The following is a 15,223-nucleotide window of genomic DNA, read 5'->3' on the forward strand; positions in this document are numbered from 1 at the left end:
TTAATTATGCTACAAGACTAAAACTTGGTGTAGCTTTGTTAATTGTCCTATCTGATCATTGGTCTTAAAGAATTTGTTTTATCATTAAAATTTAAAGTACTTAATCTATAATGCTTATGTACATTTTACTCACAAAAGTAGTTTTTACTAAATTACTAAAAAACTAGAAGAGGTAACTGATTGTGGTATTTCCATTATTATTATTAGGGTGAACTGAAGCATCCTACCAATTTTCAATATTGTAGCTCTATTATTTCGCGCCTCTGATTTTTCCGAAAAGCGCGGATTCTGGAGTCAATTTTAGTTTTATGGTTTTGGAAACCAGCACCACTCATTAATGACTTCTTACTGCACCTTCTCACCAAATTTTGGCTTCCTAGCGTCATTATTTAGCGCCTCCTATTTTTCTTTCAAAACGTGAATTTTACGTAAACTACTAATTTTATAACATTAAGATTTGTTACCTGAAACATTATTACATAGAACTATACTTTAACAAAGTTTTACACACAAATCTTAATTTTTACTTTTATGTTAAATGTGGTGCAATACTATATGCAGGCGCGTTACGATGACGTGACGCTACTAGCAGTGAACTAGGGTAAGTCCCGTGCACTCGCTCGCCTCTGTATCTTATACATGATACAGCGCTTGCTTTGCTTCAGAGTCTCGGTCCGGCACACAGTTTTAATCTGCCAGGAAGTTTCATATCAGCGCACACTCCGCTGCAGAGTGAAAATCTCATTCTAGGAATTGTCACCCACACACTGGTACCATCGCAGGAAGCCAGTGATTGATAGTGCTCGTTGTGTGTCACCTGCCTAAGATGCATGACACCCAAGTACCTGGTTTATGAAGGCAAGCTTAAAAACATTCTAATATCTGTATGTCGTTGAGCTTGACTGTAAGCTTCTGGTGTTACCCACGCATAGTCTTTTTAACAAAAATGTGTCAATACGCTCCTACCATTACTCCATTCAATAAAATCATAAGATCTAAAGTATTGGACATTAAGATTGTACCATGGAACCACTCTGTTCTGGTTAGAGCTCTGACAATGTCATGTCAACGTCATCGGCATTGAAGCACAAAACAGCTGATTATAGAGCCAAATTCAGAACCTGAAGTTGCCGAGAAGAAAAGTTTGTATATATGACATTACTTAATCTTTCCTTTTCTTTCGTTTGTAAGCTGGTATATGCGAAAATTCATTTGAAAATTGTCTGCAATACTTGCGTGCGACTATTTGGTCTTATAACTACCAATCTGCTGAGTAATTTGGTTAGTGAACATGTGTTTAAGATAAATATTACATATCTATTAATTAAACTGAGTATGGGACACAGGCTGAAGATAAAATCTCGTAATTTTATTTATAAGACTGCTGGCCACACTTGGTAGAAGCGAATCTTTTGTTGCTTGACAAATTCTGTAACAAAAACTTGCTGTATAGAAGACCTCCGCAAAAACTATAACGTAATGCTGGATTTGTTATTGGCAGGTTAAATCAACAGGCTATAATTGTGTGAACTCAAATGGACCCAGCACTTTTTGGGAAAACAATATTGACAATTGACGTACACAGCCAACGTAAGGTAAGATAGAAATTAGGACTAGTATAGATACACTACTGGGCATTAAAATTGCTACACCTAGAAGAAATGCAGATGATAAACGGGTATTCATTGGACAAATATATTATACTAGAACTGACATGTGATTACATTTTCACGCAATTTGGGTGCATAGATCCTGAGACATCAGTACTCAGAACAACCACCTCTGGCCGTAATAACGTCTATGATACGCCTGGGCATTGAGTCAAACAGAGCTTGGATGGCGTATACCGATCAACTGCCCATGCAGCTTCAATACGATACCACAGTTCATAAAGAGTAGTGACTGGAGTACTGTGTAAGTAGGCTGTTTAGGTTTTTATATTGGTAGCGCCACGTAGTGCTCTGTATGAAAACCACTGGCTGTGCAGTCTGTGGCTGGTTTGCATTGTTGTCTAACATTGTAGTGTTGAGCAGCGGCAGCTGGATGCTAACAGCGCGTAGCGTTGGGAAGTTGGAGGTGAGCCGCCAGCAGTGGTGGACGTGGGGAGAGAAATGGCGGAGTTGAAATTTGTAAGAATTGGTGTCATGAATGAACTGATATATACATATATGACTATTAAGGTAAATACATTGTTTGTTCTCTATTAAAATCTTTCATTTGCTAACTGTACCTATCAGTAGTTAGTGCCTGCCGTAGTTTGAATCTTTTACTTAGCTAGCAGTAGTGGTGCTCGCTGTATTGCAGTAGCTTGAGTAAGGAAGATTTTTGTGAGGTAAGTGATTTGTGAAACTTATAGGTTAATGTTAGTCAGGGCCATTCTTTCGTAGGGATTTTTGAAAGTCAGATTGCGTTGCGCTAAAAAAAATATTGTGTGTCAGTTTAAGCACAGTCGTGTATAAATTTTTCCAAGGGGACGTTTCAATTGTGACGAGCCAGTTGCTCGGCCACCATTGACCAGACGTTTTCATTTGGTGAGAGATCTGGAGAATATGCTGGCCAGGGCAGCAGTCTAACATTTTCTGTATCCAGAAAGGCCCCCTACAGGACCTACAACATGCGGTCGTGCATTATCCTGCAGAGATGTAGGGTTTCGCAGGGATCGAATGAAGGGTAGAGCCACGGGTTGTAACACATCTGAAATGTCCACTGTTCAAAGTGCCGTCAATGCGAACAAGAGGTGACCGAGACGTGTAACCAATGGCACCCCATACCATCACGCCTGGTGATACGCCAGTATGGCGATGACGAATACACGCTTCCAATGTGCGTTCACCGCGATGTCGCCAAACACGGATGCGACCATCATGATGCTGTAAACAGAACCTAGATCCATCCGAAAAAATGAAGTTTTGCGATTCCTGCACCCAGGTTCGTCGTTGCGTACACCATCGCTGGTACTCCTGTCTGTGATGCAGCGTCAAGGGTAACCGTAGCCATGGTCTCAGAGCTGATAGTCCATGCTCCTGCTAACCTCGTCGAACTGTTCGTGTCTTGCAAACGTCTCCATCTGTTGACCCAGAGATCAAGACGTGGCTGCACGGTCCGTTACAGTCGTGTGGATAAGATGCCTGTCAACTCGACTGCTAGTGATACGAGGCCGTTGGGATTCACCACGGCGTTCCGTATTACCCTCCTGAACCCACCGATTCCATATTCTGCTAACAGTCATTCGATCTCGACCAAGGCGAGCAGCAATATCGCAATACGATAAACGGCAATCGCGATAGGCAACAAACCGACCTTTATCAAAGTCGGAAACGTGATAGTACTCACTTCTTCTGCTTACACGAGGCATCACAACAACGTTTCATAAGGCAACGCCGATCAACTGCTATTTGCAAACTTTCCTCATGTCAGCACGTTGTAGGTGGCGTCACCGGCGCCGACTTTGTGTGAATACTCTGAAAAGCTAATCCTTTGCATATCACAGCATCGTCTTTCTGTCTGTTAAATTTCGCGTCTGTAGCACGTCATCTTCGTGGTGTAGTAATTTTAATGGCCAGTAGTATAGATGTTATCCTACCTAATTCAGTTTTTGTGAGTGCCACGAGGTGCCATTTGGTGTAAATATGTGTGTGTTTGTGTTTGTGTGTTTGTGTTTGTGTGTGTGTGTGTGTGTGTGTGTGTGTGTGTGTGTGTGTTTGTGTGTGTGTGTGTGTGTGTGTTTGTGTGTGTGTGTTTGTGTTTGTGTTTGTGTTTGTGTGTGTTTGTGTGTGTGTTTGTGTGTGTTTGTGTTTGTGTGTTTTTGTGTGTGTGTTTGTGTGTTTTTGTGTGTGTGTTTGTGTGTTTTTGTGTGTGTGTTTGTGTGTTTTTGTGTGTGTGTTTGTGTGTTTTTGTGTGTGTGTTTGTGTGTTTTTGTGTGTGTGTTTGTGTGTTTGTGTATGTGTGTGTGTGTTCTAAAAAAATTGGACAAAGTGATTACGATTCGGTTACTGTTACAAGCAGTAAGTGACCTAGAGTTCGAACAATCAGAAACACAATGAATATGTGTTCAAGTATTTGTCTAAACGTCAATACTATGCTCTGTATGTCTAGTGTTAACTTGGGAAATGAGTATATGAACTATCAAACAGCGATACCGACAGATCTGCTGTAGGGCATATGTGGTATTCTATATTGTACATCTGAATCACTGTCTATTCATTTCCAGAGGTTCTTTTGCGAATGTTACTAATTTGGAAAACTTCTAGTGACAGTAAATTTGAGAATGAAAAGAGCATCTATATGTCTTCAGAGGACCTACCTATCTTGATGGCAAAGATATAGAACAAATTATACCTTCGTGATAAGGAAAGGAGGCACTGTTTCGAGAAAACTTAGACCGTTGCCTATTACCGTTTTAGTATATGTAGTCCTAATATCACTCTGAAATTTGTCTATAGAGAAATTATACGCTCATGTTTAGGAAAAACAGAACTCGTTGGACGACTAGAGACAGAACGTTCATATTCACAGGACATGTACTTTAATATGCTCTCCAAAAATGATTAGCATATGAACCATACCGGCCCGCGGGTTCAAGGACATCTATATTACACCGCAAGACCACCTGCCGGTAAATTGTGTCTACGCCTGCCTTTGTTGGTAATGGATTGATTTGACCTGAACAGACGTGTGGGATGCCGCGCAGGCGTATGTGCGAACCGTAATGCCGAGTCAGCGAGTTTGAAAGAGGGCGCGATATTGGCGTGAGAGAATGTGACGCATCCATCCGGGAAATTCCTGCTCGCGTGGGACGGAGTGCTTCAGCGGAACAACGCGTGTGCGCAGAATGGTTCACAGAAAGCCGTAGAACATGACGAGGTGAATAAGGTCGCACCATCCATACCAACCACCCCCACCCCCACATCCCCGAGAATATCGATACCTCACCCGAAAGGCATTGCAGGACAGATCTGCGTCCTTCTCAGCTCTGGCGCCACAGTGGAACAGCGTAATACGCCGTACGCTGTCAGGGGTGAGAACCCGTCGCCGTTTATTGCGGCACGAGTTTGGTGCGCGTCGCCACGAATCTGCAGGAAAATGCTAGACGTGAGTGGTGTATGAAACGACGTCACTGGGGACAAGAAAGGTATCAGATAATGTTTTCGGACGAATCCAGGTTATGTTTGTTGGAAAATTATGGCTACATTTTGGTTCGCTGTAGTCAGGTAAAGGGACATCACAATATACTGCATTAGTACAAGACGTACATTGCCCTATGGCGCAGGGTGCTATTGGATACAACCATAACTCAGAGTTGGTGTGTGTCTGGGGCACAGTGACCAGTGTGACCTACGTGAATGATATGCTCCAACCCGTAGCTACACCCTTTCTGCACAACACAGCAGACACCATTTTTCAGCAACACAATGCATGACCACGTGTTGCTGCGCGAACATATGCCTTGTTGGTGTCACAGGATCTAAGACTATTGCACTGGTGTCACTGATCACAAGACTTGTCACCTATCGAAAATAGTGATATATGGTGAAACGACGAGCGCAGCACTGTGATCCAGTGCCAGTCACCACAGATGAGCTATGGAACCACGTGAATGCAGCAGGGATCAATATTCTACAGTGTGCCATTAGCGCCTTATAAGTGTCATGGCATCACGCATGGTACACTTTAGCAGGTCCCAGCCGGCCGCGGAGGGCGAGCGGTTCTAGGCGCTTCAGTCCGGAACAGAGGCAGGTTCGAATCCTGCCTCGGAAATGGATGTGTGTGATGTCCTTAGGTTCGTTAGGTTTAAGTAGTTCTAAGATCTAGGGGACTGATGACCTCAGATGTTAAGTCCCACAGTACTCAGAGCCATTTGAACCATTTGAATCAGGTCCCATGGCACACTCTGTGCCTACTAGGCAACAGGACACATGCTGAACCGTGGTGACGAATGCTAATGGTTTCTGCAGAACATACTAATGTTCATGTCCAATGAATATGAACGTCCTATCTCTCGTTGTTCAAGGTGTTCAATTTTTTCTGAACATGAGTATATGTGTTGTTGATCACATAAACATGGTGATTTTTCTGGTTATGAGTCAAAATTAGAATACTTGAGTGTCATTTTTTATCTATATAGATACAGGTTATGATGGCTGTATTTTTAATGGAATATTCAGTAGTGGCAGGATTCAGCATCAAACATAGATATTACATTTTAAAAAGATAATCTGGACCTCTAATTTGTTATAAAACCAGGCATAATATCCGTATAGTTTAAATTATTTGACGTGGAAATCAATTACAGAAAACAGCAATACTAACAATTATTTCATAGATGATCTAATGATGGAATTGAAAATTATTCTGCCGGATGACCGAAATCAATTCATACGCCATGTTACTGGAGTGGCTGCTTCCTATAGAACCAAGACTGGGGAAAGTGCTTTAGTATGTTGTCACAGCGATGAGTGGCAGAAACGTCAATTTCCCAGATGTGTTGTTCTAAAGTTACAAGTGATAGTTGTATATTTGGAAATGTGTTACAGTTCTGCAGTTCAACGCTAGTGTGCGTATAGTATTTTAAATGAATACTTGCGACTATCCACGAAATCCATATTTATTTACCGCAAACATAACATATTTAGTATTTTTCTGGCGTGTTACTACAAAATATGGGATTCTTAGTCAATGTGAGACTTTCACACATTGGATTAACTGATGTGGACTATAATTATTATCGTAAGAATTATATAGGTGCTTTTCCGTATAAGCCATTTAACTGCCAATCTAGTGTTTACAAATGAATATTTCTAAATAAATAATAGAAAAAGCCATGTGCGCAGATTCACTGTGTTTTCTAATAGTTGTGAGAGGGTCACGCAATTATCTCTTTTTTAAAAGTTTTTTGGAAGAAAAACACACACACGCCCTCTCTGTATGGTACCTCGTCGCGCTCACAAACAAAAGGAGCTAGACAGGAAAACGTATACCTATACAAATCCAAATTTTCTCTTCTTTTTACGTTGGCTTCGAATGTCAGTTTTCAATAGTGTTTTCCCAGAAAGTGTGTTATCCAGTCTGTGTTCATATAATACTAAAGTGTTGACTGATCCTACCAGTAACAAGTCCAGCATTACAATACTCGTCTTGTGAAAAGCCTTCTACTTACTAAAAGCTAAAAAAGCTAAAAACACTAAACTCAACCCGAACAGGCCGTGAAGGCTCATTGGTACCGCCGCCGTGTCATTCTGAGCCCATAGGCGTCATTGGATGTGAATATGGAAGGGCATGTGGTCAGCACACAGATCTCCCTGCCGTATGTCAGTTTTTGAGACCGGAGTCGCTACTGCTCAATCAAGTAGCTCCTCAGTTTTGCCTCACAAGGGCTGAGTGCACCCCGCTTGCCAACAGCGCTTGGCAGACTGCATGGTCACCCATCCAAGTGCCAGCCCAGCCCGACAGCGCTTAACTCCGGTGATCTGACGGGAACCGGTGTTACCACTGCGTCAAGGCCGTTGGCACTTACTAAGGGATGCGTTACAGAATTTCTGCGACCAACAAAAGATTCATTGCTACAACTTGTGGCGATCAACCTCATAAACCACAATACGGGTTTTGCTCGTCAGGTTGTATAATACGCTGTATCAATAGCTGTGGAACATAATTAACACGCATTCTATCTTAAACCTTTCAGACCCTCTGTATACAATAGTGTACATTAAATTTTACTGTATCTTAGCTGCGACAGAAGTATTTTTCCGCGTTTGAAATATGAGGTACACATTCGTGAATTTTCAACCCTTTCATCATTCCCCCAAGTACTTCGAACTGTGGGCATCACTACGAAAATACCAACAAGTCCATGTAGCAGTGCGCAGCAACTCGTGACGACAAGAATACACTGTTGTGGTTGGTTTGCTATATTCCACTGCGTAATTGAATATTCTTGTTGGTATTTTGGGTAGTAATTATTGAATGATCATTTTATTTATTACAATAGAGAATCTTTTATAATTATTTTCTTCAGTCCATGAGATGAAGCCAAGTGTACAAAGTATATTTTGAAATATGGTGCATACTTTGTATAAATCTTGCATTTAAAAGCATTAAAAAATCACCTAAGAGCATTGTCACATAAAGAAAAATTTTCCTCCCGCGAGAAAAAATTCAGATCTGAAACGGTTCAACGTACTTTCCCTAAACAAATTACTCAGCAGATTGCTAGGTACAGAGCAAATGATCATATGCATTTTGCAAACGAATTGTCACATATAAGGGAACGAAAAGTAGAAAAGATTTGGTAAAGCCCTATAGACAGACTTCTCTTCCGGCAGCGTGAGGCTCTGAACTTGACTTTGATAACTGCTGATTTGTGTTTCATCTTCAATGACTATGTCGTTGACAGTTCGTTGCAAGGCCTCTAAGAATAATAAAGGAAGATTCATGGTAAAATCTTAACGTCTAACACCTGATGATTTTATTCTGTCGAGTACATGTAGCTATCTGTCGACGCATTTTTGTTAATAAGAGCCGTCCAGTGTGGCCGAGCGGTTCTACGCGCCTTGTAACCTCCCCCTCATTTATCGACCTTAATGATAGTGAAAAATTAAACCGCGTGCAAGTAATGGAAATTTGGGAAAAGCAATCGTCACCATAGTTAATTTGTCGGTAAAGAGGGAGGAAAGGGTTACATCTAAATGAAAGGAAAAATTCACATGAAACTGGTGAAAATTAATTTTGAAAGGGGTACAGTTAATAAAGAAAGTAAATGTGCGGTCGTTACGTTAACAGTTAACTGGCGTTAATTAGAAATTTGAGATTTGGGGATAATTACGGTCGCCAACTACTATAGTAACTGAAAAAGATAGGTTATTGCACATATAATTAGCACTAAAAGGGTGGCAACTGAAGCTTGACACATGTTGTGTGAAAACTGAATGTTTGTTATAAATAATAAATTTCGCTACTCTCTGACTTAATTTATCAAAAAAAATTAATAAAACCGGAAAATTGAGAGTTAATTTAGTGACTGAAATTTGTTTCTGAAGCACTACAAAATTCAATAAAATAAGGTTAGTCTTGGGCTACCTCAACAATCATTTCAAAAGCTACTTGAATCTACGCAATATAGAAATAAGAGACTTAACTTTGAACTTGAATTAAATGATTCTGAACAATTAACCATAGTAAAATGTAGTACGCACCAAGCTGAGCTGCAGTCGCCGGTAAGCTAAAATATGGTAACAAAATTCACACTCTTAACTTGGGCTTGTGTAATATAAATATTATAGCCATCTATGAATACTTAAACTGAACTATGAAATTAAAGTAGTGCAATGGAATGATATTACTTTAATGATGGCGTTTGAATTTCAACGACACTCGTGTTCATTCTGGATAAGGAAGGGACCCTGCTTGGTAATGAAATTGGGACAATGAGCAACAAAGGTTCATGCTACTTTGCTGTAATTTTGAAACAGTTTGAACAGCTGAGGTCTGCCATACAGTTCTAAAACTTTACGTGCTTCCAGTCTTCCTTGTTGGTTGGTTGAAGGTTTGAAGTCGTCGATCGATGAGGTGGCGACAGTCGCTCATTGTCGGCTGTCGCTGTTGCAGAAGCTGGATGTTGGCGCGCCTTCTTCTCGACACGGTCACCAGACGAAACGGGCTCTTGATGTGCGCCAGCTAATGCTTCCCATCCGCGACACCTTGTTGAAACTATCTTAGCAAGTCGAGTGCATTTACATGCTGCCAAACCCCGAAAGCGCGGCAACTAGTGGGAGAAGGCGCGGCAACTAGTGGGAGCGTCACTCAACATACCTGCTCCGCCGCCCTACTCCAGCCAGACTCTGCTCTGCCCGCGCTCCACGCGGCAGAGTTAACACTACCAAAGATCCTACACTTAAGTTATTCACACGACCTACCGATGTAACTGTTCGATTGCATAGTTTTCCCTAGGCAAGACCCAGCGTAAAAATACAAATAGTATTTACAAAACAAACCAATTATACATCGACAACAGTAAAACAATAAAAATATATAAAGACACAGGTAGATCATATCTCCAGGTAACAAAATAAGGAAAAAATTTATAGTACAATAGATGGAAATAGGAGGATATGCATTTCCGGCGTTGCAGCTTCACTCCGCTACACTCGCAGGTTCCAATCTCTGGTATGGATGTGTGTGATGTCCTTAGGCTAGTTAGGTTTAAGTAGTACTATGTCTAGGGTACTGATGACCTCAGATGTTACGTCCCATACTGCTCAGAGCCATTTGAAACATTTTTTGTTAATAAGACTGTATGGGTAAATGCAAGACCTCGGAGACATGCTCAACGACATTCGTAAGCCATATAATACAAAGACGTTTAGAGGTTTTTAAGGTCGCTCTCTTACAGTGTCTGCTGGCTACCATGTCTCTTCGGCAGGTGACGCACTACCAGCCTTACCAAGCATCAGCTTCTGGTGGCCCGCCAGTGTGTGGCTGCCACTCAACTCCTGTTTCTTCAGCCGTCACTGAGCATCATGTTCTGGTTAACATGATCGAGGGTGAGGGTGGGGGTGGGAGGAATATGTTGACAGTTACTGTTAGTGACACATAAGTTGATGATTCCCCACGATTTCTCACTTTTGCACAGGACGATTTCCTGTGATTAATATCAGCCATTGTGCACAACAAGTTTTTCCCCATGGCCAGCACTTCATTAGGTGACGAATGTCGTTACATTTATAGTTTCATACCTCTGAGCCACCTTGATCCTTCTGGAGGTAAGTGGTCACAGGAATCGAGAAGAAATTGTGGTGATTCTACTGTTAACAGGTATGTGCGGGCTGTTTTTCCAGCAGTCGATGTGTATTTGTTGTTCGCAAGTTACTTCCTTACTTCTTTACGTATGTGGCTTTGGAGAATCGAGTTATCAACAAATTGCACGCAAAATGATGTAGCGAGAATGATGTGATGACCTCGCTGTCTGTGTACGAGGGTTGCACAGAAAGTAATGCACCGCAATTTTTTTCTTCATGAATTCTTAATTGAACATAATGAGAATACACCCTATTTTTTTCATTTAATCTTCAGCGCGAAACAAGGGCGTCTATGCCCTGTCAGTACCAATAGTTGTCCTCGTGACGGAACAATTACTTCACTATGTGGATCACTTTATCATTGACAGATGCAGCGCCAACTGCCGAGTCGTAATGAGTCTGCCCTCGCGAATGACATCAACTCGCTGCAACATGTGAGGTGTGACAGCCGTCGATGATCTCCACGGCCGTTGCAAATCGTGGAGCTCCGCAGAACCGCCTTCTGATGACCTCACCCTACGTTCCCAGTGACTAACTATACCTCTATCGACAGCAGATGCTCCATTGACTTCGCACAAGCGTTTTTGAGTATTCCCCACAGCTTCTTTCCCTGCAGCAATAGATTCAATGACGGCACGGTGCTTTTACTGTACGTCATCTACAGACGCCATTTTGAAGCTGTCCTCCAGCTATGCTATCTGTCGGAAGTGACGGAAATTTGGCGCGCTCACACAGTAGACTTCAAATAATATGTACGTAAAGTTTCGCATTCGTAGCATTGTTTTCGGCTGAGAAAAAAAAATGCGGTGCGTTACTTTCTGGGCAACCCTAGTATATCGAAATAGGTTGATTTTGCGGCACTGTGATCATCGCTCAGTCTCATTTGTGTGGCTGGAACACTTGCCTACTTTGGATTATTTCCGTATCTATTTATGAATTTTATAGTAAAGTCGCACGGCAGAAGAACCATCCTCTTTGAGTTCTGTTTCTTCTGGCTGTTCTAGAACTTTAGCGGATGCCTGTTTAAGTGCACTACGGATCTGTTTATCGGAGTACCCGTTTTGAACAAACACAGAGCGAAAATGGCTAGGCTCTGCTTATAAGCTCCCTGCATCAGAGATAATTCTAGCCCTACGAACGAGAGTCCGCAACACGCCACTATGCGTTGGCGGAGTGTCCTTTAAGATTGGCAGGCTGTTCAAAATACATCAAATAAAATGTGTCTTCCACTCTCCAGTTCGAGTGCAAACTGTGCAGGGTTCTGTTAAAGACGACGTAGGTCTAAGGAGACCAAGGATATATAAAATCCCTCACCAGTGTGGTAAATCATACATTGGGAGGACGCGTAGCACTGTTAAGGATAGATGTGCTGAACAGAGACGTCACACCAGACTGGGTCAGCCAGAAAAGTCGACGGTCGTTGAGGCCGTGCGGCTCTAAACGCTTCAATCTGGAACCGCGTGACCGCTACGGTCGCAGGTTCGAATCCTGCCTCGGGCATGGATGTGTGTGATGTCCTTTGGTTAGTTACGTTTAAGTAGTTCTAAGTTCTAGGGGACTGATGATCGCAGATGTTAACTCCCATAGTGCTCAGAGCCATTTGAACCATTTTGAACCAGAAAAGTCTGCTGTGGATGAACACTATCTTCACACGGGAGACAGCATGAACTACGGAGAGGCAAAGATTCTTTCGTCGGCTTTCACGTACTGGGATTCCACCATTAAAGAAGTAGTCGAAATTCGTGTAAGTAACGACCTGATTAACAGAGACACGAGATTTCAACTCAGCAAGTCATGGGAACCAGCACTACCGATACTGAGGCATCGTCGGCCGCAGTCGAACGAATCCGAGTCAAGACAGACGGAGAATCAAAGTCCGCACAGTTAAACTGGGCGCCAATACTCAGCCCGCACGTGCGCTGGGTCGCTATTTGACGCAGGGCTTAACCCGCGTCGCGAATGAGACGCCCGTAGCCCGTTTGTATGTCAGGGGGTAGTGGATGTCGCTCTGCTCTATGATTTGTCTGCGATGACGTTATAACCTTGATCCTTGGCGCCTACACTTCTCTAGTGATTCAGCGTATACATTGGCGAGCCATTACAGCAACATTTCAGTCAGCGCCTAAAGATGACGAGCAGCTGTCACGTCGAGATATTATGCAGCTTCCACAACATTATACGATGCGGTTCCCGTGAACTAATGAAGCAGTTGCTACCTCGGGAAAGTCTTAAACAGCACAACTTTAGTACTTTCGGAGATATATATTTCTTCTACCTAAAACACACAATAACCGTGCTGGCTTTATGAAACTGAGTTGAGGACTGTAATATATTCATCTGTAGTATGGACTCAAACTACAACCAAGGGGATAGGTTCATACACTCCTGGAAATGGAAAAAAGAACACATTGACACCGGTGTGTCAGACCCACCATACTTGCTCCGGACACTGCGAGAGGGTTGTACAAGCAATGATCACACGCACGGCACAGCGGACACACCAGGAACCGCGGTGTTGGCCGTCGAATGGCGCTAGCTGCGCAGCATTTGTGCACCGCCGCCGTCAGTGTCAGCCAGTTTGCCGTGGCATACGGAGCTCCATCGCAGTCTTTAACACTGGTAGCATGCCGCGACAGCGTGGACGTGAACCGTATGTGCAGTTGACGGACTTTGAGCGAGGGCGTATAGTGGGCATGCGGGAGGCCGGGTGGACGTACCGCCGAATTGCTCAACACGTGGGGCGTGAGGTCTCCACAGTACATCGATGTTGGGCTACGGTCCCGCACACCGTTAGGCCGTCTTCCGCTCACGCCCCAACATCGTGCAGCCCGCCTCCAGTGGTGTTGCGACAGGCGTGAATGGAGGGACGAATGGAGACATGTCGTCTTCAGCGATGAGAGTCGCTTCTGCCTTGGTGCCAATGATGGTCGTATGCGTGTTTGGCACCGTGCATGTGAGCGCCACAATCAGGACTGCATACGACCGAGGCACACAGGGCCAACACCCGGCATCATGGTGTGGGGAGCGATCTCCTAAACTGGCCGTACACCTCTGGTGATCGTCGAGGGGACACTGAATAGTGCACGGTACATCCAAACCGTCTTCGAACCCATCGTTCTACCATTCCTAGACCGGCAAGGGAACTTGCTGTTCCAACAGGACAATGCACGTCCGCATGTATCCCGTGCCACCCAACGTGCTCTAGAAGGTGTAAGTCAACTACCCTGGCCAGCAAGATCTCCGGATCTGTCCCCCATTGAGCATGTTTGGGACTGGATGAAGCGTTGTCTCACGCGGTCTGCACGTCCAGCACGAACGCTGGTCCAACTGAGGCGCCAGGTGGAAATGGCATGGCAAGCAGTTCCACAAGACTATATCCAGCATCTATACGATCGTCTCCATGGGAGAATAGCAGCCTGCATTGCTGCGAAAGGTGGATATACACTGTACTAGTGCCGACATTGTGCATGCTCTGTTGCCTGTGTCTATGTGCCTGTGGTTCTGTCAGTGTGATCATGTGATGTATCTGACCCCAGGAATGTGTCAATAAAGTTTCCCCTTCCTGGGACAATGAATTCACGGTGTTCTTATTTCAATTTCCAGGAGTGTATAATTTAATTTACTGGAATTTTCTTTAGTTTCATTACTACAGATTTCTGACGTACTGTAATTAAAAATACTCTTTTTTTTTGGTTGTGTGAGTTTTGGAGAGACAGAGTGCATGGAGGAAATACGAAAGTGAGGATGTGGTATTTTATTAAAATAATGTAATTAAATGCGTGAACAAGTAGTTGCGCAAAAGGTGAATTCGTGACGTATGTCTGAGTGAGTTTGATTTTGTAAAAGACAGCCAGAAAGCGGTGTTGTGCATTAAATTTATAAGTAATTTATGTTGTGGAAAGAAACCGTATTCTGTTTTCACTACATTTTATTTAGTTTCGGAAATACGAGATATCGAGTCTAAATTACTTGTGGTAATCTGATTGTCTGACACTACAAATATCGCTAGTATGGAAGTGATCAGGATGATCTGATCGGATGCTTAACACACTAGCCAATAGGAATGCAGCATTTCCCGCCCGTTTAAGCAGGGCTTTGTGCCTCAGAGCTCGACATAGTCGCTCTGGAGCCGTCTTCTTGTAAGCGCCTATGTTACACCGCGCTGATCTAATTGTAGCAAACTGAAGAAATTCGCACGTTTGGTCGGTCGCCGTGTCGTTGACGAAAAGTGACTACAGTTTAAGTATTTTGTGAATGTTTGAGCTTATGAGTGGTTTATTTTAGAAGATAGTTACATATGAACATTTCGTGTCCTACATCATAATCTCTGCATGGCGTGTTTCGTGTAGATTACGAGACATTATTGCTACCACTTCTTTACAAGAAGCCTATTGAACGATTGAATGTGTTAACTCGCAAGACGTTGTGAG

At 43.1% G+C, this 15,223-nt stretch overlaps 1 pseudogene; it reads right to left on the reverse strand.

Annotated features, from left to right (window-relative positions):
- Positions 1–7,389: 7,389 nt before the first annotated feature.
- LOC126292214 (5S ribosomal RNA) lies at positions 7,390–7,507 on the reverse strand (annotated as a pseudogene).
- Positions 7,508–15,223: the final 7,716 nt, after the last annotated feature.

Source organism: Schistocerca gregaria, chromosome 1 (genome assembly GCF_023897955.1).
Source record: "Schistocerca gregaria isolate iqSchGreg1 chromosome 1, iqSchGreg1.2, whole genome shotgun sequence".
NCBI classification, from domain to species: domain Eukaryota; kingdom Metazoa; phylum Arthropoda; class Insecta; order Orthoptera; family Acrididae; genus Schistocerca; species Schistocerca gregaria.